The 25949-nt window shown below is 41.9% G+C and overlaps 1 protein-coding gene across 1 annotated transcript in view; it reads right to left on the bottom strand.

The window, feature by feature from the left end:
- The window catches only part of TMCC1 (transmembrane and coiled-coil domain family 1), a 118354-nt gene extending 94425 nt beyond the window's left edge, over nt 1-23929 (bottom strand). Inside the window, exons 1-2 of the mRNA XM_063426301.1 lie at nt 23855-23929; nt 5497-5541 (exon numbers count right to left, since the gene is read on the bottom strand). The gene's annotated coding sequence lies outside the window, so the exon portion shown is untranslated. The remainder of the gene's footprint in view (nt 1-5496; nt 5542-23854) is intronic.
- Nucleotides 23930-25949: the final 2020 nt, after the last annotated feature.

Genomic DNA, 25949 nt, shown 5'->3' with positions numbered 1-25949 from the left:
CACACATTTTTAAGATCTGCGGTCATTTCAGATTGAACGTTTAATTCTCAGAAATACCATACCAACAATTAAACATTTTATCTATCTTGCCAGACCTACTGCATGTAAACATCTCAGATCCGGAGTAGTATACTGAACCATGAAGGATATTGTTTAAGTTCTATAATATCTCCTCACCGCAAAACATTAATTCTCCAAGTAAAAGAAGAAAAACTTCCACAACAAAGAGGACAGTCTTACATTAGAGGGACAAAGGTTTTAAAAATTATTTCTGAAAGGGTAGTGGATGCATGGAATAGTCTTCCAGCTGAAGTGGCAGAGGTTGACACACTGAGTGAGTTTAAGCATGCGTGGGATAGACCTAATGCGATCCTAGATGTAAGATAAGGCTAGGAACTAATGAAAGTATTTAAAAAATTGGGCAGACTAGATGGGCCAAATGATTCTTATCAGCCGTCACATTCTAGGTTTCTATGTTTTTACAAAAGATACTCTAATAAATGAAAATGTGAACTTCTTTAAAGGGACACTGTAGGCACCCAGATCACTTCAGCTCATTGAAGTAGTCTGGGTGCCGTGACCTTTTGCACTTTGTGCTGCAATGTAAAACATTGCAGTTTCAGAGAACTGCAATGTTAACATTGCAGCTCTAAGTCTGCCCCCTCACTGGCTGTCTACCAGACAGCCACTAGAAGGCTTTCGGAATCCAAACGGACATTTGGTCCGTTATCGGACACTGGAGGTCCTCATGCTCTGCATGAGGACCTCCAGTGTCAGTTTTTCCCCGTAGGAAAGCATTGAATAAGGCTTTTCTATGGGGAAGTCTAATGCGAGTGCGCGGCCATTGTCATGCATGCGCATTAGGTCTCCCCCGCCGGCTGATGTCGGCAGGGGAGGGGTGTGGGCGGAGCCTGACCAAGCACCGAGGGACATCGGCGCTGGATTCAGGTAAGTGGTTTTAACATTTGTGCTGGATTCAGGTAAATGGCCAAGGGCAAAGGTGGGAGACACACATCTATTAACCCTATAGTGCTAAGAAAACTGCTTTGTTTTCATGGCACTATAGAATTCCTTTAAAGTGTCATCTTAATTTTGTGTTTAACCCCTTAAAGACATATGACATGTGTGACATGTCATGATTCCCTTTTATTCCAGACGTTTAATCCTTAAGGGGTTAAAAAAAAAAAACACAAATCAAACCTATACGTTATTTTTTATTATAATTCAGTAGTGCAGGTGTTAAGCTAGACCAAAAGGTGGATAAACATTAAAAAAAAAAAATTATACACACACACACACACACACACACACACACACATATATACACACATACAGTACAAGGTTATTTACCGATGATAGGAACACGAATAGAACTAGTAAATGAAGAGTAGCATGAGAGAACAAGAATATGTGATATATCTATGCGCACCCTTAAACAATGCATTTACTGCTTTGCATACAGTACTGAACTTTACTAAACTTTAACATACTTAAAAAAAAAAAAAAAAAAAAAAAAAATATAATAAGAATAAACACATTTAGCTAGGACACGTGTGCCAATGCAACAGCCACGGTCGTCCCTGCAAGTCACACAAGCAGTGTGTAGTCTGTAGATGCAAAATATGCCGATAGCTTTCCAGCTACACTGGAACTAGAAGTCCCATAATGCTCTGTAATCTTCAAAAAAGGAATGTCAGCATCTTGCGGTGCATTGCAGGATAATGGAGGTTCTAACTCTCCTATAAAATAGATCTAACAGCCATAAATACATGGCAGAGAAATCATGTTGAGGTCGAAGCCCTGATGCTGAGAAGTAAGGTTTGATTGTCACCTTCAAAAATCTAAAATAAACAAACTATTAGATAAGTACACACACACACAGACACAGACACAGACACAGACACAGACACAGACACAGACACAGACACAGACACAGACACAGACACAGACACAGACACAGACACAGACACAGACACAGACACAGACACAGACACAGACACAGACACAGACACAGACACAGACACAGACACAGACACAGACACAGACACAGACACAGACACAGACACAGACACAGACACAGACACAGACACAGACACAGACACAGACACAGACACAGACACAGACACAGACACAGACACAGACACAGACACAGACACAAACACCGTGAATTAAAGGCTGGCTGAGCATTTTGGAAAGAGTAGTAGTTCTTTTGAAGAAATAAGCTTTCCTTCCGACAAAGAAAAATAAACCCTTTTTATGCTTGCCTCAAAACAAGAAAACATTTTCTTCTGGCTTCTAAGATGAAGAGACCGTAAAAATAAATACAAAGATCTAAAATACTGACAGATTCAAATCAAATACTTATATTCAAAACATTTTGCTCAAGTCCACTTGTACAACAGTCTAACTGAGCCATGCATTTACTGTAATCTCCTAACACTGGCTAAAGAACATCAAAAATAAATCAATTTTAATCCAAAATTCAATGCTGCTTTAATTAAATTATATCAAATATACAAATAAAATGTGGAAAATAAACATTGTTAAATGCAGATTGAATGCATTCAATCTAAAACACAAGACCTCCGGACCCATCTCTCAGCCCACACAGAACTCAAGCTGACACCGCTGGGCCTGCTACAAGAATGAAAAAGGCAATTAGTATAGTAGAGAATAAAAGACTTCTTGGCAATCCAAGTGGGACTGCAGCTCAAGTACTCACTCCCGCACAGTGGCACTGAGTAGGAGAGAATCACAAGAATGTGGAGGCTGAGATCTGAACAGACGGGGCCGCCTGAGTTTCAAGAAGAAAGCAGCATGGATTGGTGGCATCTCTAAAGGCAGCATCAGCTGAGAGAGATGGGGAGGGCAACCAAGAAATACCACCATATTAAAAAAAAAAAAAAAAAAAAAAAAAAAAAAAAAACACACTTGTCTTAACCTACGCTACATAGATATTATATGTTAACATACATTAATCTCAAACATTCTACAGCACTGATGTTTTCATCACCAGCTCTCCTTTGTGGATATGGTGGATAGATCACAATTTATAGGATGTTATGAATGCACTGTGGGTCGGTGAGCCTTTACAGATAACCATTTATAAACCAGTGCAGGATAACTTCACATCAACACTATACAGGTATAAACAGAGGCAAAGTTAGTTTGGATTTGACAGACAGCCCAAATTGCACAGAAAAAAAAAATTAAAAAAAAAAGGTTCTCTAAACTTCAAGTAGGACACCAGGTAACATTATGGCAACAACTAAACAAAGAGATAAACCGTGCCATATATACATAGTTGATAGAAAGCTTCATATAAAACAATATAAAGCTATGGGAAACCAATGTAAAAATTGATAATAGTGCACTTTGAAAAAAAAACTGAAATTTAGTACATATGCCAAAAAACGCACTTACACTTTCTAGAGCTACAGGAACACATCACACTTGAGAAAGCCCACGGCGAAACACATTAACCCCTTAAGGACACACGACATGTGTGACATGTCATGATTCCCTTTTATTCCAGAAGTTTGGTCCTTAAGGGGTTAAGCATATATTTGTTCAAATTTTTTTATGTGTACCAATAACATTTTGTTCTATTTTATATTGATGATATCTCTGCTGATTTTTTTTTGTCATCCTGCTTCCCCATTGTATCTGTGGTGGGTATCAAACCACCAAAGCTCTCCATACTCTGAGCAGGTCCATGCTCTGGAATTTATTGAATATACTTTAAAATTGGTCCTTTGTATTCACATGTATGGCTACATTACTACATTGAAGACATCTGGTGTCCCTGACTGTAGTATATCCTACAATAGGGATTGTACCATCCACGTTGATTGCCTCTGAGCATTCAGTAGCTCTACAAAGTGTGAGTGCGTTTTTGACATATCTGATCAATTTCTGTTTTGTCGTTATATCATTTTGCACCATTAACCTTTTTTACATTTCTAGTACCCATAGCTTTATATTGTGTTTTATATGAAGATCTCGATCAACGATATGTATGCATATTTATAATCATAACCACATATAGGGGATTGCATTACTTTCCATTTATTGTGGCACAGTTTCTACACAGGGAAAATAAAAGGTTTTTAATGCAGGGCCATAGTCCAGCGGCAAGAGGTGGGCAACCAGGCTCCTCCAGTGACTAGGTTGGTTCCGCCACATCCTCTATAGACAGTGTTGTACTCTTGGAGTGCTGGCCTAGCCATAGGACGGACTTGGGATATGGACCCAGGTGGCACTTTAACAGGGTCATTATGCCGCCCTGCCCATTATGGGGCCCGGGCCGTCTGACCTATACATACATACATATGCAGCAGAGGCGGCTCTCTAATCATTAGGGCAGACTGACCTGTCGGGCCCTCTGTCTAACCACAATGGGGCCCAGCTGCTTGCCCTGTATGCCACCGGGTTCGGATCCTCTTCACTCAGGCGGCCGGGGAGAGACTCCAGTCTGCAGCTCACACCTATGTGATGGAGGTCTCAAGAGCACACAGAAGGTTGTCTCAAGTTACCACAGCAGCACTCTGACCTGAGCTTGCGAGAACTTTAACACGTGGTTTGCAGCTCACACCTGGCGGAGCAGCAGACAGGATAGTGATCCCACTGAATCATCAGGAAAAGGTAGATCAATGTGGGGAGGCTTGTCACAGCCTCCCACCCCCATACTGTCACCTTACAACTCATTGCTCCCCTATACAGTCACCTTCCTACACACTGCTCCCCCACCCCCTCCCATCCATCCCACAAGTAAGAGGCAAAGAAGGGGGGAGATAAGCCCAATTTAATTGCTCAACCCCCCAGCACTTATCCAACAGCGCACACACTACATCCACTAGACACACTGCATACATTACAAAAACAACAGTCACTGCATTCACTTCCACACACACGCAACAATCTAGTCAACACACACTACATCCACGACACAAAAACAGACAGCATCCACTCCACACACTGTCCACTTCACAAAATCGACATTGCATTCACTAAACAAACACACACACGCACACACTGCATAACATAATGGATGTTGTGTGCTTTTGGTGGAAGAGGCAGCATTTCATCCTTGGACACAGGCAGCACAAGGTCTTGGGCCGGCCCTGGTGTTGAAGCACCATGAGCTACGACGCCACGAATCCCACAGTTACAAGGATGGTGAGATTTACATAACGGAACCTGGGACAGCACAGGTATGTAAAGACACCTTCCAGCACCCAACATCCTGCAGCAAAGTCACCATGGAGGTCTTTGTAAAAGAAGACCATCGAGGGTGACATGGCTACTTTAAATGACACATATTTTTGAAAATATAGTGATGTAGATCATTAAATAAAATGACATTTCAAAAAAGTTTACATATATTGCAGAGAAGACTTAATGACTCTGAAAATCATAGCAGGGTAATTTCAAACTGCATTAAATATGAAATATGACTAAAAAAAAAAAAAAAAAAAAATACTGACAGATTTTTACCTTTGTTTCATGTAAACCTGCATGTTCCGAATCCGTGAAAAAGGTCTGTAACAGAAAGCAGGATTAGTCAAAGTCTAAATATAAATTAGGTTTACACAAAGTAGCACAGTAAGATCACATCCCTATGTAAACGCCTTATGTGCATTTTATATAAAGCAGATCAGGAGATGCAGCAAAAGGTCTGCATTCTGAATGCCTGCTTTGAGTCTTCATCTTATCAGAAGACAGTCTGAACTTGTCTGAAACTATGATTAGAAACCAGAAAATGAAAAGCAGTATGTTGTAAATTCCTATCTCCTATACAATATATTCTATGTCAGTGTAAATGGGATGGTGGAGATCTGAAGAGGGGCATGGCCAGTGACCAAGGCGGCATCACGAAAAAGGGAGACTTTAAAGAAACACTTTCTATAAAAAATAAAATAACCCCCCCTCCTCCTTGACTGGGTTGGTGGTTTTAATTGTATTTTTATAGAAAGTGTTTCTTTAAAGTCTCCCTTTTTCGTGATGCCTTCTTGGTCACTGGCCATTCCCCTCTTTAGATCTCCACCATCCCATCTTACACTGACAGACTTTCAAACTTTCATAACAACTCAAACTTTATGAAATACAATTTTTTTTATATCAGGCACTTTACATGTGAATTTGTGGAAATTCAAAGTGAATTTCAAAATCTTTGGCTAAAATATCCAAACTAGAAAAACTGTCTAAAATGGTTTCAGTTTCGAAATTCTTAACCAAAGACTTGGAATTCACACTTTAGTGAAAACTAAATGTTTCGATAAACTGTATCTTTAGCTGTAAAAGAAAACCAAGCACATCAATAGGGGATCACATTCACGTTTACACTTTCTTCCAATACAAGACAAATACATACAATACACACTAATCAAGAGTATGCACGTTATCAAATACAGAAATAAACACAATAACATCCACTACATACAACTAATATGGGCACATACGTATACCAATTTTTAAAAACGATTGCTCTAAACAGATAAGTACTTGTTGTAATAAAGAATATTTTACACCATTCTGGCAGGTTATTTTCAGATACAGTATACTCAACATGGCATACTTGGGCACAGCTCATGTCAATTTCTTATTTAGAACAAATATCCGAGGATAACACAGAAGGGAGGCTGTGTATTTAGTTATTGCACAAGTTAAACGGAGACACTGTGATAGCAAATACACACGTTTAAATGTATCCCCACCACCACAGACATAGGAAGAAGTCAGCTGTGTCAACAAATTCTATAAAATTCAGTTCCAGTGGCCATACACAAACTTCAGGTTGGAGTAGTTCAAGCAACACCTTTGTTGCCAATTTCTACAAAACAATGTATAAATCTCTGTATGCGCACCTAAAGATCCCTCTCTCTTTAACATTTTGTTCTAAAAGATAAAAATAACGGGACAGACAAGAAATCAAGAATTAGTAATATTACATAAAGCTAGCATACTGTGCAGCATTACAAATCTGGGCATCAGGTAGCAAATATTAGTCACCATGGAAACCTGACACCCATTACTGGTCGAGCCGAGCATTCGATTTAATAATTCAATAAACATCTATTTGCAAGTCAAGTAGCAGAAAACAGTGAATAGGTGGCACTAAATTACTGCTAATATAGCCATCCAAGTAGGAATTGCTTCTATTAGGGTCCCTCAAAACAAGTATGTAGATATGGGAGGAGAAAAAAAAAACAAAAAACCCAACAAGGTTTTAAAAGGACCACTCTAGTGCCAGGAAAACACTTGTTTTCCTGGCACTAGAGTACCCTGAGGGTGCCCCCACCCTCAGGGACCCCCTCCCGCCCGGCTCTGGAAAGGGGAAAGTCTTTAAAAAAAACAAAAAAAAAACCTTACCTTTTTCCAGCGGTGGGCGGAGAGCTCTCCTCCTCCGATCCTCCTCTTCTCCTCCCCGTCGCCTGAATGCGCACGCGCGGCAAGAGCTGCGCGCGCATTCAGCCAGTCACATAGGAAAGCATTCATAATGCTTTCCTATGGACGCTTGCGTGCTCTCACTGTGATTTTCACAGTGAGAATCACGCAAGCGCCTCTAGCGGCTGTCAATGAGACAGCCACTAGAGGAAATAGGGGAAGGCTTAACCCATTCACAAACATAGCAGTTTCTCTGAAACTGCTATGTTTATGAAAAAATGGGTTAACCCTAGAAGGACCTGGCACCCAGAGCACTTCATTAAGCTGAAGTGGTCTGGGTGCCTAGAGTGGTCCTTTAAGAGAACACTCCAGGCCCCTAATGCACTTACTTTTGCTAAAAAACTTCGTGTGAAGAGTGTGTCCAGTTTTTTGCATTTTTACAAAAGGCACTGTTCAATGGAAATTGGCACTTTAATAATTGAACTTTGTTACAATCCCCTGGCTGCCAGACAAACAGTCCTCTTACTTCCTGGTTTGTTTAGCTCAGTGGAACTAAACTCAAGAGGCAGGAATGGCCCAGAACACCAGCCTTGCAAAGACTTCTCATTGAGCTGCATTGGGAAGTCTGTGATTGGACAGACAGAGATGGTCTGGGCAGTGTTAAAAGGGTGGCGGCTTGTAAAGGCAGCAGACAAGAGATCTGGATCTTTTGCAAGCTGTATTTATATATACTCCACTGCACACTACAGAGGGGAAAGGAGTAAGATGCCGTTTGGAGCGGTTTAGAAATCATTAAACAATCATTTGTGCTATCATGAGGTCCTTTAGGATAATTGGAGAGTGTCATAAGAAGATTAGACATTAACCCCTTGTTTCTTGGAGCCGTATGGTCATACCACCAGTGCTCTAAGGCCGACGTTAAAGGAACTGTGTTACACATGCAAGGAAATGTGGGATTCCAAAGAGAGAAACAGAACAAGCATGAACACAATGCCAGACATAACATACAGCCCTGTCCAAGTTACCCAATTGCCATCTGCAGCTTTTGAAAGCTGTTTTAGATACATGCCTAATGAAAAAAAAAATCCCAATTAAAAGTTAAATCCACTTAAGGCCAGAAAGAGTTACTTTTAGCAGCTGTCAAGCTTAAAACCCACATACAACAGCTAGCTTTTTGGGGGGGGAGATGGGAAGTAGGGAGAGCGTTGTACCTCAGTTAACACACTTATGACAATACAGATGACTGGAGGATATCTGCTATATAACCACCGAAAGTGATCAAGACACTGTTTGAAATCATGAAGGATAGAGTCTGAATCTACTTGTGAATAACCACAAATAGAATGGAGGAAACACTGTCATATCAGTGGAAGCATTATTGTGCTACCGTATAAGCACTGTTCCACTTTGTGTTAGGGTGCCCTGTCACATCCCCTAAGCCACATTGGTTAAGCCCCTGATACAAGCTTGCACCGTTTGCTGACAGGCCAGGCAGTTACCATCAGCTTTCTGGAAATGAATGCAGATTAATGGCAAAGAACACGAAAAACTGGTTATCCCATTAATAGTGGGAGCACACAGTGAAGCAGAAATAAAAACAGATTTATCCGATGAGCAAAGAAAGAAAATCTAGAACACTCAGAATTAGCCTAATTATTTGCTTTTTGTCAAACATATGTGAGAAAAGTAAATCTATGCAATATTACAAAGACCCGTTTTGTTTTCCTCTTGCGTTCAGCCGAATACTGCTTGTTCCCATGGAGAAGTCAGTCATGAAACTGAACATAACGCAAATGATCTCCGAACCAAAAATAAGTGGGACGCGGGTGAACGAAGTGTGACAGAGTTATACTGTAGGTTCAGTGAGCATAAACATCCATGAAAAGCTTCGGACGCGGTTTGTAGACCAGAAGAGGAACAGAGCAGACACGTTAATGTTGGAAGGGCATTTTTTTTCCCCACAGGTAACTCATAACACTCTGTTCTCTTGTCCACCACTCAGAGCAAATGCAAAACCAGAAAACCCGGTAGTCAAGATCAGCAATAACAATAGAGATTGTTTTAAATACACAATACCAAGAGGACCCCAGAAGTAAAAAAAGTAAAAAAAGTAAAAAAAAAAAAAAAAAAAAAGCCAGTTTCTTAGATAAAAGCATGTTAAATTCAGTTACTTGATCTTTCAGAGTAATTTCAGTCCTCTGGTTTCAACTGTAACCACATCCATTAACGATATGTTTTTCATTATGAAAATTAAGGGCTAAATTTTCAATTATTCCCTGGGAATTCAATTCAGCGGAAAAGGCTCCACAGCACACTGCAGAGTAGAAAGAGATAAGATACCGTGTAGACCTGTTCAGAAATCATAAAGCAACCATCTGTGCCACGATGAGGTCCATTAGGTTAATTGCCGAGTGCCATAAGAAGATTAGGCTTTAACCCTGATGTGAATGAAAGGTCTCATGCCAACTATGCAGACTCTCACTGTGGGTTCCAGATCACCAGGCACAGTAGGCCCAGGAGTGGGTACACAGTATGTGCTAGGACAGAACGCTGTCACCAACTCCCACACACTTCCCGGGAGCCGTATGGACCTGGCATGTCTTCTGGCGAACAAGAGAAGTGCTCTGCCAAGGTTGACGTTAAAAAGACAATGTCACTTATGGAAGCAAACAAATGTGGGAATCCACAGAGCGAGAACAAGCATGACCACAATGCCAGACATACTAAACAGTCTGTCTAATTTACCCAACTTCTTGTTAACTACTAGTGACATCAACAGGCAGATATATAGTTAACTTTTTTGTTTTTATTATTTTTTTTTTAAAGCCACTAGGGTCTCTGAGGCCAGAAAGTATTGTAAACCTTCAGGAAGAATAATCCTTCTACAGAGTCAATAAGTGGGGAGAATCAAAAACCCATGCAGGGTTTTAGCCTGCCTACTGATCTGTATAAACCCAATATCAGCAGTTATTCAATGCAGTGCAGTCTTTTTATGCTATTATTTACATTTGGACAGCATAACAAACATTGCGCAGACGCAGATCACTAACTTGTCTGATGACCGATTCATATAGCATCAATATATTCTACAGTACAGTGTCAAAAGCATTTTTTGGAAAGATGAAACTCATCCTCGGAATTTATTTGGAAATATAACTATACACGGAGTTCTAGATTTCCACTTGCCCAGTAGCCGTTAATAGTTGAACTCTGGCGAGTGTGTCATAACCTCAGTTGTTAGATATCAGGTGCACAAACAGTTAAAGTAGCAGTTTTCAGTCATTCAGGGAGAAGGATTAACATCCCATGGAACCCTAGGCTTATACCTCTCCCCCCCCCACCATTCATTGTTCAAACAGGGATGACAATGCGGCACTGGCTATTCATGGAACTATAGAGATTGCAGAAATCTGCCCATCAGCCAACATTCCTAAGCCAACTCAGGTACCATGCAAGCAATACTTCAGATTCTGCACAAACAAGCTACATACCCACATACAGTCTAGCATATATAGAGGAGAGAACTCACAAGTAAGTTCTTCTCCTCATACATGTAGATGCAAGTTAAAAAAAAAAAAAAAAAGTGTTACAGCAAAATTCTTATTACATAGGTGGACTTCTGTGCATTCCCAAAAATCCCTAGTGGCAAAATACACATTTAGTGGCCATCTTCCTGCCAGCCATTAGAGGGTGTCTGTGTCAGATTCCGTTCCATGATAATTTATTGGCGGACCGCAGAGATTGCTGCTTATGCGCTTCTAGTCCCCAATGCTTCTTTATGAGAAGCATTGGATTGGACAAGAAACAGAAGAGGAGTCGCGAGCCACAAGAGGAGCGGGTGGCTGCTAGGAGCGAGTCTCTGTGCCTGAAACAACCAAAAATAATTTTTAAATTGATTTAGGGGTCCCAGGAATATAAAAAAAGTTCTAGAACACTAAAGCATTACGAATGTTTGTAATCATTCATTCATTCATTCAGTGTGGTTGTTGGACAAAGGCATCAATGCAGATTAGAAATCAGAAATGCCTCAAGGATGTGTAATTTATATTACTAGATGCCCGGAACATGCAGCTCCAGGTGCCGGGCAAGCAGCTTCTCTACTCTTTTAGCCCTGCACGGGCAAGGGGCAGGGCAACTGGGGAATTAATGCAGTGAAAGGACTGGAGTCTGCATTATGGGGCCGGCTAGCGACTGCAACCTGGAGCAGTAGACCACTCGACATGGGGAGGTGCAGCAGCTGCACCTTGCAGTGCACAGAGCTTATGGCCACCAAAATACAGTAGAACGTCATAACCTGACAGCCGGCACTCTGCAGATAGAGAAAATAAAATGGAAAATGTGCTGCCAGACTCATGGACCATGTAGGCTGCAGCTAATGTAAAGATTGAATGGGGCTGTACTTTATGTGAGTCGATGTGTGAGTATAGGTCTGAGTGCTAAAATGACAGTTTGTTGAACAGTGTATATGTGTTGCAGTGTATGTGTGCCAAAAAAAAAAAAGTTTGTAGGTTAGTAAGGCCAAGGTTTGATTAAACAAATTTGACAATTTTGGAGAGTAATAGAATAAGTATACACACATTACTTTAAAAATACGGCAAGCACACACTTTACAAACAAGCAGTACACGAAAACATACACTACACTCAGCATAATTCACAAAATTTTGATTTCTTGCTAAATGAATCAAAATATGGGGGGGGGGGGGGGATAACAAAATACCCTCGTTCTAATATTACAGAATATTTCCAGAACAGCTATTTTTGCTTCCATTTAGGTTTCATTTGTGAAAAGAAGTTTAGCAAACAATCCTATGCAAGGGCTATCTTTGTAACTGCTATTGTAGCTTGGACTACCACAAATCAGACTTTTTTTTACTGAAAGCACTTAATTTGAATACAAAGGGACAGAGATTACATAGAAGAATGTATTTGTAGTTTGTTTTTTGGGGGGGCAAACGGTGTTTACAAAGATTTTTCATTTTCTATAAATGTGAATACAAGATAGATAATTAAATACCTACAGTTCTTTTTGTAATGGATGCATACACAAACACACACGGGCGCATACATGGTGTCTGTTAAATCAAACTTGTACTCAGCCTTTTAAGAATAAAAGGAAGAGTGGAATGATTATGCACTAAATGTCTTTAGGCAATATGCGGTTTCTTAAAATACACTACTTTGAAAATACGAGAGGTTATCGGTGATCAACAACTGCTGTAAAAAGACAAGGACAAAACATGTATCCTGTTTACATAATACAAAGCTTCTAAAAATGAACACTACAGCAAATCCACTAGCACTTAGAAATAAATACTTCCTTGTAAGCTAAATGATTAGGAAAAAAAGTCCTTAAAATACTGCTGCTGCATAAAATGTCTTACAGTAGTGTACTTATTGCTAGACTAGAGATGGGTACTAAGGTCAGCACACTGCCGGCCAATCAGAATCAGCAAGCAGCTGTATATACGGATAGGATTTTCCCTCTAGATGAAATATTGGGTGCCAGTTAAAGACCATTTATTTTCAATGTCAGGAGGACAAACAAGCAAATCCAATGCCACCATCACTGATAAGATTTAGGCTTTGCCACTTCTGCTAGTTTTCATGTAAAGTGGCAACTCCAGCTTTTCATTAACAGGAAAAAAGGGGCAATTATTTAAAATTAAAAATGCAAGCCGAACGTTACTTGTTACAGAGCTGAAGGTCAGATTTCTAGTTCTCACATTGGGGTGCTAAATTACGGCTTTTGAAAGACTGAAAGTCATTGCTTGCTGTGCGACATGTTTATCTTCCAAATGTATTTACATCCTCAATATAACTGTATCCTGTTCTTAAAATAAATTGTTTACACTGCACCCTGTTTATTCAATGTCCTAAGAAGCAGATTTAAACGTAAATCAATTCGCTGTAGGCCTCAAGCCAGCAAAGGACATTTAGGGGACTTGGGAAAGTAAAATTGCTGGGGCTGGTAATGTGTTTCTTCTACACGGGACGCGGAGGAGCAGGTGCAATGGCAGTGTTGGGAAGCCATTACTGGGGTAACTACTGACATTGTGCAGAAAGATCTAAAAAAAAAAAAAAAAAAAAATACTGTCAAAGTACAGAACACAAACTTAAAGGGAATTTATAGTTACCAGAACAACTACAGCTTAATGTAGTTGTCCTGGTGAGCATAATCATTCCCTGCAGGCATTTTCAGAGAACAAGGTAGTGTTTACATTGCCCTCTAATTAGGTGGTTTAGGCGACCGCCTAAAGGCCTCATGGCCGCCTAAACTGCCTTAGGGTCAGTGACGGAGGACCCGACACCAGGAGGCTTGCTCAGTATGCCGCCGGGTGTGAGGCCTTTCCTAGCTGCCCGAGAGCGCCCGTGGCCGCTGGTCTGCAGACCACGTGTCTCGCGAGAACTAGCCAAGCAGAGCGTTGCCGCGGGTTACCACAGCAACGCTCTGACAGGTCTCTCGAGACACATGGTGTGCAGAACTGCAGACCGGATACCACCACCGGATTACCAGGGAATGAATTTAAAAAATAAATAAAATATATATATATATCCCCCTCTCACCATAACCCTCTCCCTCACACCATCACCCTCTCACACACAGTATCAACCCCCTCACACAGTCATTAACAACAATGTTGTGTCACTCTACACACACACACACACACACACACGGTCAGCCTCCCCAGACATTATCACCACTCCCTACACGGTCGTCACACACACACACACACACACACCACCCCCCCCCCCCCCTCCCTCACACATTATACACTTCTAATCCTGTTAATCTCACCCCCTCCAAACTCACCTGCAACACTCACCCTGTCACATTAACCCCCCTTAATCCGGTCACACTCATCCCCCTTACAATGCCACAATTGCCCTGACACACTCCCTCATCAAACCATGGCATACTCCCTCTCCCACCCACCCTGTCACACTCTCCCTGCCACTGGTACCCCTTTACTCACCTTGTCACAGTCACCAGCTTTAGACAATCATATACACACACACAGTAAAGAAACATAGCTTTGCCATAAACAAAATGCACAAAGGCCACAGGCAGACCCCCATTACACACAACACACTTCAAGCAGCTACCCCATACACATACAGTCCCAGACAAAAATGCAAACATGCTCACAGACATACATTCACCCACACAAGGATACTCTGTCAGACACACTCTCAGGAATATACACAGGTAAACTGTGCATCAACGTGTATATGTGTGCATATATTGTAACTCAATTTGGTGTTAGAGGGGCCTCATGTTAGAGTTTCGCCTAAGGCCTCATAAGGTCTAGGGCCGCCTCTGCTCTAGGGATACCTCCAGTGGCCACTCCTCAGATGGCCACAGAAAGGAGCTTACAGGGGCAGTGCTGCAAAGTGTGCTGAATTATTCTCACAGAAATGCAGCTCTATAAAAAGGTGATGAATGGCAGAGCCCTTGTTTGGCCCCATCCCTGTCCCGTTGCCGATTTCAGCAAATCCAATGCTTCCCCTATGGGAAAGCATTGTATTGGCTGAAAACAAATTCTGATGATTTCAGCAAGGAGGCGGATCAAGGGTGGGGCCTGCACTCAAAATAAGTTAAAGGATCACTATAGTGTCATGAAAACAAAGCGGTTTTCCTGACACTATAGTGCCCCACCCTCAGGGTCCCCCTCCCGTGGCGCTGAAGGGGTAAAATTTTTTTCACAGATTCCACTTCTTAAAGAGGGTAAACATTTAATAAAGTTAAAGTGAGCAAAATCCACATTGCAAATATGACTTGAAGGGACTGTTACTGTTGGTAACATGAAAGAGTCCCATTTCCAATGTTTTATATACACATTATGCTAGACATACACTACTTAAAACTCTGGTTAAAGGACCACTATAGGCACCCAGACCACTTCAGCTTAATGAAGTGGTCTGGGTGCCAAGTCCAGCTAGGATTAACCCTTTTTTCCTATAAACAGCAGTTTCAGAGAAACTGCTATGTTTATAATAGGGTTATTCCAGCCTCTAGTGGCTGTCTCATTGACAGCTGCTAGAGGCGCTTCTCACTGTGATTTTCACAGTGAGAAGACGCCAGCATCCATAGGAAAGCATTGGCTCTTGCCGCGGATGCGCATTCAGCCGATGACGACAAGAAGGAGAAGGAGAGTTCCCTGCTCGCCGCTGGAAAAATAGGTAAATTTAACACCTTCCACCCCTGGAGCCCGGCGGGAGGGGGGCCCTGAGGGTGCAGGCACCCTCAGGGCACTATAGTGGTCCTTTAATGCCCCAAAACTGCTCCTTCTGGCTATTTTAAGCAGGTCCTAAACATCAAAAACTAATTTAGTTTAAACACTACATTTTAATATAATAATCCTTTTAAGTTTTGAAAGGAAATAGATATGTTACTCATCCCTAATTTAGTATATGCCAGGATCCTTCAGACATATACATACACTTTAGGGTCAGACAGAGTTTGAAAACCTCTATATAGTCTTTATGATCTTCCCTTCTTCACTCCCTGCACAGTGCATTGACATCAGACCAACTATCAATTCAAACACTGTCTGACCCAAGGTGTATGTATATGGCTTAAAGGAGCCTGTCCTATACTAAAAAGGTAGAGCTCAGGTTCTCAGATGTATTTCTCTTTTTTTTTTCTTTTTTTTAACATACAAAAATACAATTTCCTTGCAGAACATGATGGAATGATTATATTAAAATATAGTGTGGAGGTGACCGTTCTGTTTTAAAAGAACACTCCGTGCACCATAATAACATATACATGATGTGGTTATGGTACCATGAGGCTCCTAGTGCACTCTCACCTCAATACGTTAAAACCGTTCTCAAAGAAACATACCTTCCAAGCCAGTTTTGTGAATGGGAAGTTACTGGTTGGCGGAGTTTAAAAATACAAAAAAAAAAAAAAAAAAAAAAAAACAGATTTTTCATTTTTAATCAGATCTGCGCACAGTGTTTATTTTAGAGGTTTTAATCTCCTGCTCTGTTAATTGAACTTGAATCACACACACAGAAGGTTCCTGCAGAATCAAGAAGGCTATTAACAGAGCATGAGACAATCAATTCTAAATTAAACAGAATGTGAAAAAGGGTAGTTTAAACATTTGATCTTTCTTTACAGGAAATGTGCAGGTCACATGCAGAGGTGTGACTAGGGCTGCATAAAAAAAAAAAAAAAAAAAAAAGGTAAAAGTGAACTCCTAAAATGGTAGTGAATTGAGCAGTAAGACTGCAGGGACAAGATCTATACACCAAAACCACTTCATTACGCTAAGGTTGGTTTTATGCTTATAGTATCATTTTAAACAGCATTTATGCAGGTTAGTAAGTATCCAAAATTAGTATGAATGCTTTTCCCATGCATTCTTACAGCAGGTTGGTTAGAACTTTAACCCCTTAAGGACACATGACATGTGTGACATGTCATGGTTCCCTTTTATTCCAGAAGTTTGGACCTTAAGGGGTTAAACAGTGTGATAACTTGTAAACACAAACAACCAGATAGTTATCATAAAGAGTAGCCATCATACAAAGTTATTGTGTGAAAGACATGTTCTGACAAATCTTATACAAAGAGTATTTGGTACAATATTAAAATGATCAAAAAAATATTAAAAGGTGGCTCAAAAAAAGTTGTATTTTTAGTTATTTTAATTTAGCATAAATTTCCTGCCAGGTGTCTTGTCTTTTCCTCTTGGAATTGGGAAACTGCACGGAGAAGTTTAACTGAAAGAATATTTTGCAAAAACAAATTTTCTCCTCCAACACAAAAATCTTGGTACCTACAATGTCCCCAGTGATGGTGACTACAATGCATTCCATTCTCACACACCAAAGAGTTGCTCAATCTCGTCTACACTCTCAGCAGCCTCATAACACTTACTAAAACCAAGTAGTCTATAAATCTTAGAAATATCCCCCAGTAGAGAGAGCACATGATTTGTTGGGGACAAAAAAAAAAAAAAAAAATTCTAAATAAAGATCCAGTGGGAGGCAGAGTAACATTTCCCACAAACTGTAGCGAGCTGTGAGTTATTGCTGATAAATGGATTGTGTGTTTAGAGTTTCTATAAATCTGCTTTTATCTGAACCCCAGCCTAGCAGTGAATGCAGATTTAATGGCTCTCACTGCAAGACTGGAAATGTATAAAAATAGCACAGAGCAAGCGTCCTTCACGCTATGAGACTGGCAATACTGCGAGGGACACGAGAAATGCAGATGGAAGGACAACGCAAAGGGAGGGCTCACAGGCAAATAGCGAAGGAAGGGTGACCTTTCCGGGGGCTGGGGGTGAACAATCCCACAGGACTTTGAGAATGAGCATCACTACTGCAGACAATGAGAAAGTAAAGGCACATTCAAAAAAAAAAAAAAAAAATTTAAAAAAATTAGATTGGTCTTTTTTACAACAGCTACAAACACGTACCATAACACAGTATATCCACAAAACACCGACAAGTCACATAACTGATTAAATGTGATATGGGGTTCCACGGCTGGCTCTGCATCTCAGGAGTTGTAGTTCCAGGAGATCATTACACTGCCACTGAACTAGAGTAACAGGTCTTGCATATTTCTGTTAAGCCCATGATAGGGAGGTTGGATAAGTGCAGGGGATCCTGCAAAACCAGGCCCATAATAATATTACTGCTGAGCCCATGATTTGGGAGAGAACTAAATATGGGGCATACTGCAGCATCAGGCCCTGCATACTGATGTTGCCCCAATATAGGGGGAAGGAAAGCTACACAGTATACTACAAAACTAGTCTATTCGAGCATTAAGAATATGATGCCCACGAAATGTACCCTACCCAATCCATAGTTTTCTAGTGGACATCTCCCTCATAGGACTCTGGAGACTGAAATTAAGAAAATGTTCATGCAGTGTTTATTAAATGGTGCGATTTAATGTTTATCCATCCTGTCCCCCACTAGGGCATAGGAAAAGAAGGAATACTATTTTAGAATACAAAGATCAGACACAACATTAAAACCAGTGACAGGTCAAGAATGGCCTATAAAAGGCAGCAAGTGAACAGTCATTTTTTTGAATTTCATGTGTTGGAAGCAAGAAAAACGGGCAAGCAGAAAGATCTGAGTGACTTTGACAATTAGCGATGGTTAGACCACTTTGTCAGAGCAACTCCTAAACAGCAAGTCTTGTGGGGTGCCCTGGGTATGCAGTAGTTCGTACCTACCAAAACTGGTGCAGGGAAGGACAACCAGTGAGCCAGCGTCAGGGCCATGTGTGCCCAAGGCTCATTGATGCACGTGGTGAACGAAGGTTAGCCTGTCTAGACCAATCAAACAGGAGAGCTACTAGATAGCTAGGTCTCAGAACACAAAGTGCATAGCAGTTTGCAGCTTATGGGGCAGAGTAGCCAAAGACCGGTCAGAGTGTCTATGGAAAGTTGCATGGTCTGATGAATCATGTTTTTCTTTAGATAAGGTGGATAGCCGGGTGCATGTGCAAGAGATGGCAGTAGGATGCACTATGGTAATAAGGCAGTGTTAGGCTCTGGGCAATGTTCTGCTGGGGAACCTTCGGTAGCATTTATGCTGATGTTACTTTGACACGTAGCACCTAACTAGAGATTGTTGCTGACCACATACAGGATAATCCAACCTGCCACGCTGCAAAAATTGTGCAGGAATGTTTTGATTAAAATGACAAACAGTTCAAGGTCTTGCCTTGGTCTCCAAATTCCCCAAGAGATTGAGCACCCCACCTGGCAATTTGCAGGACTTCAAGGATCTGCCAGATACCACAGGACACTTTCAGAAGTGTTGTGGAGTCCATGCCTCGACGTATCAGAGCTGTTTTGGATAGAGATGTATAGATAGAGAGATATAGATAGATATATATCATAGAGAGAATCCAAAATGTGTCATGCAAGATGCCCTGTCAACCGCCATACAAGTGACTGATGTCAACGCATATTTTCACACAACAGCAAGCAATAAATTCTCAGGTGTAAATGTGCATAACATCAGATCATTGTAACTGGCAATATTTATTTTTATTATAAAACAAAAATGAACACTTGTTAATAACAAACTCCTTCCATTAATTATAGCGTAGCAATATTCTATCCTTTCCATTTGACAAAGACCTGTTATTTTCATTGACGTCTGCTAGGAGACCGGTAAAAGAATGTATAAGGTGCACTGGACCGATGCATTGCATTGGCACTCCCTCCCTTGAGCCAGTAACACTCACATTATTGTCTAAATCCATAACTGTGCATACAGTCACATGTCACGCAGCTCTGATACATTATATCACCCCAATGATGACATCACATGTACTGCTGCTATAGAGCCACAGGATGATCAAATTAAGGCAAATTGCAGGATTAATGTAATGGCTTTAGGAAGCATACGCCTATAACCATTGAATGCATGAAACTAACGCACGCAATCCCCTCCAGAGCAGCAGCAGTGTATGGATGGAGGGCCCCAAGCCTGGGCAACAACTAATGCTAATAAAGTTATTCATGAAATTGTGAACGGTTATTAATTCACAGCGAATTTCAAATTTTAGTCCAAAATAAATGAAAACACAGCTTACATGAATTATTCCAGTTCAGTTATTTCAGCCTAGAATTTGAAATTTGTATTTCTAACAATTTACACTGATTATTTACTACAGCTTTCCTCACCCAGGTTAAATAAATCTCATTGTAGAAAGTCCAACATAAAAATAAAACAAACAAAACAAGTTTTTCGGGGCACATCTAAAACGAATGGCACGATTTCTTACAGATTCTTGAAATTGGCATTTCCGAGCAGATCTTTACTGCTGCACGGTGAGAACACTTTGATCAATCGCATCCCCCCAAAACTACAATTAGATCTATCAGGCATGAGAAGACATGCAAAACAGGAGACTCACAAGAGCATACAATCATTAATGAAAAATGGCAGAAAGTCAGATTTCCTTTTCTTAAACAAGAATTTTAATTCTGTGGCAGGAGTATGATTGTGAATGGGCTTCTGCTAAACCGTTAAATATTTACCCATAGGAATAGACTAAAGTGTTAAAAGAAGAGGTTAAAATCAGAATGCCTATATTTAGTAAAGCTCGTTCTCAGCTGAAACGCACTGCTATGATCAAACAGAATACTAGTCATTTCCCATCCAAAGAAAATGCACCGCTGATGACCCCAACACAGAGCTATTTCTTACATTTTTGAAAAAAAAAAATAGAAGCTGCCTGACAATTCTGAAACAATATTCTGAACAATATGAAACTGATTTAAGGCAAGAAATACCTCTGCATCGATTCCAGGACTAGAACGGTCACATCTCAAAGGCTGATATTCGATTCATTGTTTTATTGATAAAAACAGCAATCAGAATGATTCTCGTGCCAGCTTATAACACAGTGGTGCCACCGACCTCCAGAGAAAGGCAGTGAGCATGTTTCTAAGAAACCAAGCCTGGCAGAATCCCAGAGCACTAATCGTCATCTGTGCAAGCATTGTGGAGGAGGTGGCAGCGTGGGACGAGCCACCCCTCAGGTTATCAGGAAAGGAATAGAGAAGGCCAGCATCTACAGTGCAGCCTCACAGAGACAGGTAAAAGGATCTTAAAACAATGAAAAACCATTGCATGATTCTTACATTATCAGACAGTCAGTCTTACATAACTCAGCATTGCTCTGAGCGTTTGCAAAGCATCAGTCCGCGTAATCTAAATCTCAACACAGCACATACTGGCAGAAGGTGGGCTGCATGAGATTGCATAGAGCCAAGACAAAAAAAAAACAACCAAAAAAACAGGCTTTACATTCAATGCCAGTTATTTCTGACACCAATTAAAATGCCATCTGCGAAATAAGACTATCGAAAGAGCAGTAAAAGAACATATGGAAGATGCATAGAAAAGGTGCTGCCTAGAACATGTATAGACCATAACCTACATCTAGAATGCCCCGACCTAGAAGTATTCAGAATAAACTGTACTGACCTACAACTTTCATACAGGATAAAACAAAACTGAGAAAATGCACACAGAATAACTGCCCAAATCTATTTGTTTAATGAACACACCCCTTATTTACTTGCATGCACGGTTCTGCCTGCCAAATAATGAATTCACCTTCCCATACAACTGTCACTGTTTTTCTCTTTGCTTACACAATCTGTCCGTCACAAATTATTTTCTGAGACAGTACGAAGTCTCAGAAAGTGGCTGCTGTGTGGAGGTGTTACTAGGCAGTGCCCGCTCTGCCCACCAGCCGCTCCTTTCTGGGCATGCAGGGATACGTTTCATGCTGGGGTAAAGCAATACTTATCTGGGTAAAACACTGAGATCTGTCGTTCCCTGCCTCTAACCAAAGAATTTCCCACAGTGAGGATGGCAACATTAGACACAACAAAGTGAACAGTGTGTTTTCAATGAAAATGTCCAATAGAGTTCACAAAACATGAGCAAAGGATTACATCGGGGAAAGGAGAAAAATGAAAATTAATGCATGTTTTCAAAGATTATGGAGCAACTTCTACAACTACAATCCATCCAATACAGGAAGTTACAAAAGTTAAACAATTTCAGGCATATAAAAGAGACCTCTACATCATGTCAGCTACTACAGTTGTGTGAATTCCAATTCCCAGCCTTCTGCATATTTCTACAAGCAAGGGTCAAGTTGACCCACTTTGTGAAAATAACACAGAAATGCTTCAAATATAATCATACAGCCCCAGAAAATGGCTGGGCAATAGGAACTCCCAGTACCACAAAGCTGAGAGCCTCCTAGTAGAAAAAAAAAAAAAAGTGTTCATGGCTCATCTGGCATCATAAGAGTTGCAGTTCAATAAAGATTACAAGCTACATGCCACTCATCTACAGAAAAATTGATTATTTTATCCAACATGCGGCCCGCATATATTTTACACAAACAGTCAGGGAAGTGGGCATAGTTAATTGTAGAAATCTATGCATTCTTCAATAAAAGATCTCACAGAGCGAGTGGGAAGCAAGCTGTGCAAGGAACATGGTTACAGAGGCCTACAGTGTGATCAGAAGAAGAGAACCAGAATGGAGAAAGCAGGGAGAATGGGATCACCATATATCTGCAGCAACATTAACTTGAGGTTGAGCACCATAAAAATACATCACAATCTTTTATATACAAAAAAATTTTTTTAAAAAAATGAATGCACTATACAGAAACAGAGAATAGGGCATCGCACTGAAAAAGTGATTACATGTATACATACCTCAGTATAGCTGGGAATGTACATACAGGAATAAGGATATCCTTACAAATATGTCCTTTATTATACAAAACACACACACACAATGGTTTCTAAACTAAAATAGAGAATAGTTAAACCAAATTGTCAAAAAGTGTCAGATCCTGTCTCTAGCTTGGCTATAGTCACAATTCAGCTTCCTTAGCCTAGATTCAGCAATTGGGTTCTCAAGTCAATACTATACAATGTATAGTAAAATAAACACAGGACCACATATACCTTCCACAACAGACACTAAAATCTCAAATATAATGCACACATAGCCACATTTATGAACTACAATTTTCTATTATATCAATACAGAACAAAGTATAAAACTTTGCTGGATATACACAGCACAGAAGATCAAAAGGATACACTACATAGTTTTGCATTTTAAGAAACATAAATAATGTATGCTGCACGAACCATACATAGGGCTTGCTATTCATTGTATCATAAGCCCACATACCTCTCACCATACCTAGACTTTATAATATATACATAGCACAGCATAAAACAGCATCTGCTGATAAACAGCACATCACATGGAACACATACATACTGGGCATTAGTAAACAGCACATCTTATACACCAGGGGTGCCCAAAAGGTAGACCCCCAGATCTTTAACATGATAACTTCCATGCTACTTTGACATTCTAAAAAAGGTATGCAAAGCATCATGGGAGTTGTAGTTCTACAACATCGGGGGGGGGGGGGGGGACTACCTTTTATGCACCCCTGCTATACATCATTTAATCACCCCCAGACACAGTGTAATGCAATAAGCAATTATACACTCAGCTTCTCACTAAACTTATATAATAATAATAGGATATACTGCATGCAGCTCAGTCTGTCTGTGCAATGAGTGCTTATTATAGAGAATAGCCCTGTCTGTACAATCACCATGTACCACTATAGACACAGACACACAGAGCCCACACTCACCAGTGTCCCCAGGCACTCAGTGTATTGGAATGGATACAGGGCAGTGCAGGTTGTCCTCTATTCCCTCTCCATTCAATGTGTTGGAGTGAAGGGATATCTCCCAATGCAGTGAGTAGTGATTTCCTGTAATATAACATACAGTGACACTGCATTGCCCAGCATTCCCCCAGGCCGTCCAATGAGAGGCTAGCCCTGCACACTGCCCATTCATAAGCACTCACTATTACCCAGGGCTCACAAACACTGAGCTCACACTCACAGCTTCTCCTCCTGCAGCTCCAGCCGGGATAAAGCACGCCCTCGCTGACCTCACACGGCGTGCACGTCAACACGCACGGAGGCGGCGATGCTGAGGCGAGAAAAACCCGCCCTGTAAGGTAAAGTACCGCCCCGCGGTGGGCGGGGCTGACGGTGACTGGGAGGGGCTAATGCAGTAGTGCAGCTGTGCAGAAGGCTGTCAATCACAGATAGTAAATAGCTGGCAGAGGAAGGGAGAGCCTGCTGAGTGCAGGGCTGGCAGTCACAGAGAGCAGGTAGCTAGCAGGGTATATGGTAACCAGCTGAGTGCAGGGCTGGCAGTCACAGAGAGCAGGTAGCTAACAGGGTATATGGTAACCTGCTGAGAGCAGGGCTGGCAGTCACAGAGAGCAGGTAGCTAGCAGGGTATATGGTAACCTGCTGAGAGCAGGGCTGGCAGTCACAGAGAGCAGGTAGCTAGCAGGGTATATGGTAACCTGCTGAGAGCAGGGCTGGCAGTCACAGAGAGCAGGTAGCTAGCAGGGTATATGGTAACCTGCTGAGTGCAGGGCTGGCAGTCACAGAGAGCAGGTAGCTAGCAGGGTATATGGTAACCTGCTGAGTGCAGGGCTGGCAGTCACAGAGAGCAGGTAGCTAGCAGGGTATATGGTAACCTGCTGAGTGCAGGGCTGGCAGTCACAGAGAGCAGGTAGCTAGCAGGGTATATGGTAACCAGCTGAGTGCAGGGCTGGCAGTCACAGAGAGCAGGTAGCTAGCAGGGTATATGGTAACCTGCTGAGTGCAGGGCTGGCAGTCACAGAGAGCAGGTAGCTAGCAGGGTATATGGTAACCTGCTGAGTGCAGGGCTGGCAGTCACAGAGAGCAGGTAGCTAGCAGGGTATATGGTAACCAGCTGAGTGCAGGGCTGGCAGTCACAGAGAGCAGGTAGCTAGCAGGGTATATGGTAACCTGCTGAGAGCAGGGCTGGCAGTCACAGAGAGCAGGTAGCTAGCAGGGTATATGGTAACCTGCTGAGAGCAGGGCTGGCAGTCACAGAGAGCAGGTAGCTAGCAGGGTATATGGTAACCTGCTGAGTGCAGGGCTGGCAGTCACAGAGAGCAGGTAGCTAGCAGGGTATATGGTAACCTGCTGAGTGCAGGGCTGGCAGTCCCAGTGAGCAGGTAGCTAGCAGGGTATGTGGTAACCTGCTGAGTGCAGGGCTGGCAGTCACAGAGAGCAGGTAGCTAGCAGGGTATATGGTAACCAGCTGAGTGCAGGGCTGGCAGTCACAGAGAGCAGGTAGCTAGCAGGGTATATGGTAACCTGCTGAGTGCAGGGCTGGCAGTCACAGAGAGCAGGTGCTAGCAGGGTATATGGTAACCTGCTGAGTGCAGGGCTGGCAGTCACAGAGAGCAGGTAGCTAGCAGGGTATATGGTAACCAGCTGAGTGCAGGGCTGGCAGTCACAGAGAGCAGATAGCTAGCAGGGTATATGGTAACCTGCTGAGAGCAGGGCTGGCAGTCACAGAGAGCAGGTAGCTAGCAGGGTATATGGTAACCTGCTGAGAGCAGGGCTGGCAGTCACAGAGAGCAGGTAGCTAGCAGGGTATATGGTAACCTGCTGAGTGCAGGGCTGGCAGTCACAGAGAGCAGGTAGCTAGCAGGGTATATGGTAACCAGCTGAGTGCAGGGCTGGCAGTCACAGAGAGCAGGTAGCTAGCAGGGTATATGGTAACCTGCTGAGAGCAGGGCTGGCAGTCACAGAGAGCAGGTAGCTAGCAGGGTATATGGTAACCTGCTGAGAGCAGGGCTGGCAGTCACAGAGAGCAGGTAGCTAGCAGGGTATATGGTAACCTGCTGAGTGCAGGGCTGGCAGTCACAGAGAGCAGGTAGCTAGCAGGGTATATGGTAACCTGCTGAGTGCAGGGCTGGCAGTCACAGAGAGCAGGTAGCTAGCAGGGTATATGGTAACCTGCTGAGTGCAGGGCTGGCAGTCACAGAGAGCAGGTAGCTAGCAGGGTATATGGTAACCAGCTGAGTGCAGGGCTGGCAGTCACAGAGAGCAGGTAGCTAGCAGGGTATATGGTAACCTGCTGAGTGCAGGGCTGGCAGTCACAG

This window comes from Pelobates fuscus, chromosome 7 (genome assembly GCF_036172605.1).
Source record: "Pelobates fuscus isolate aPelFus1 chromosome 7, aPelFus1.pri, whole genome shotgun sequence".
Taxonomy (NCBI): Eukaryota; Metazoa; Chordata; class Amphibia; order Anura; family Pelobatidae; genus Pelobates; species Pelobates fuscus.
Note: the sequence above shows the minus strand (reverse complement) of the source record. Positions and strands in the feature narration are given on the sequence as shown.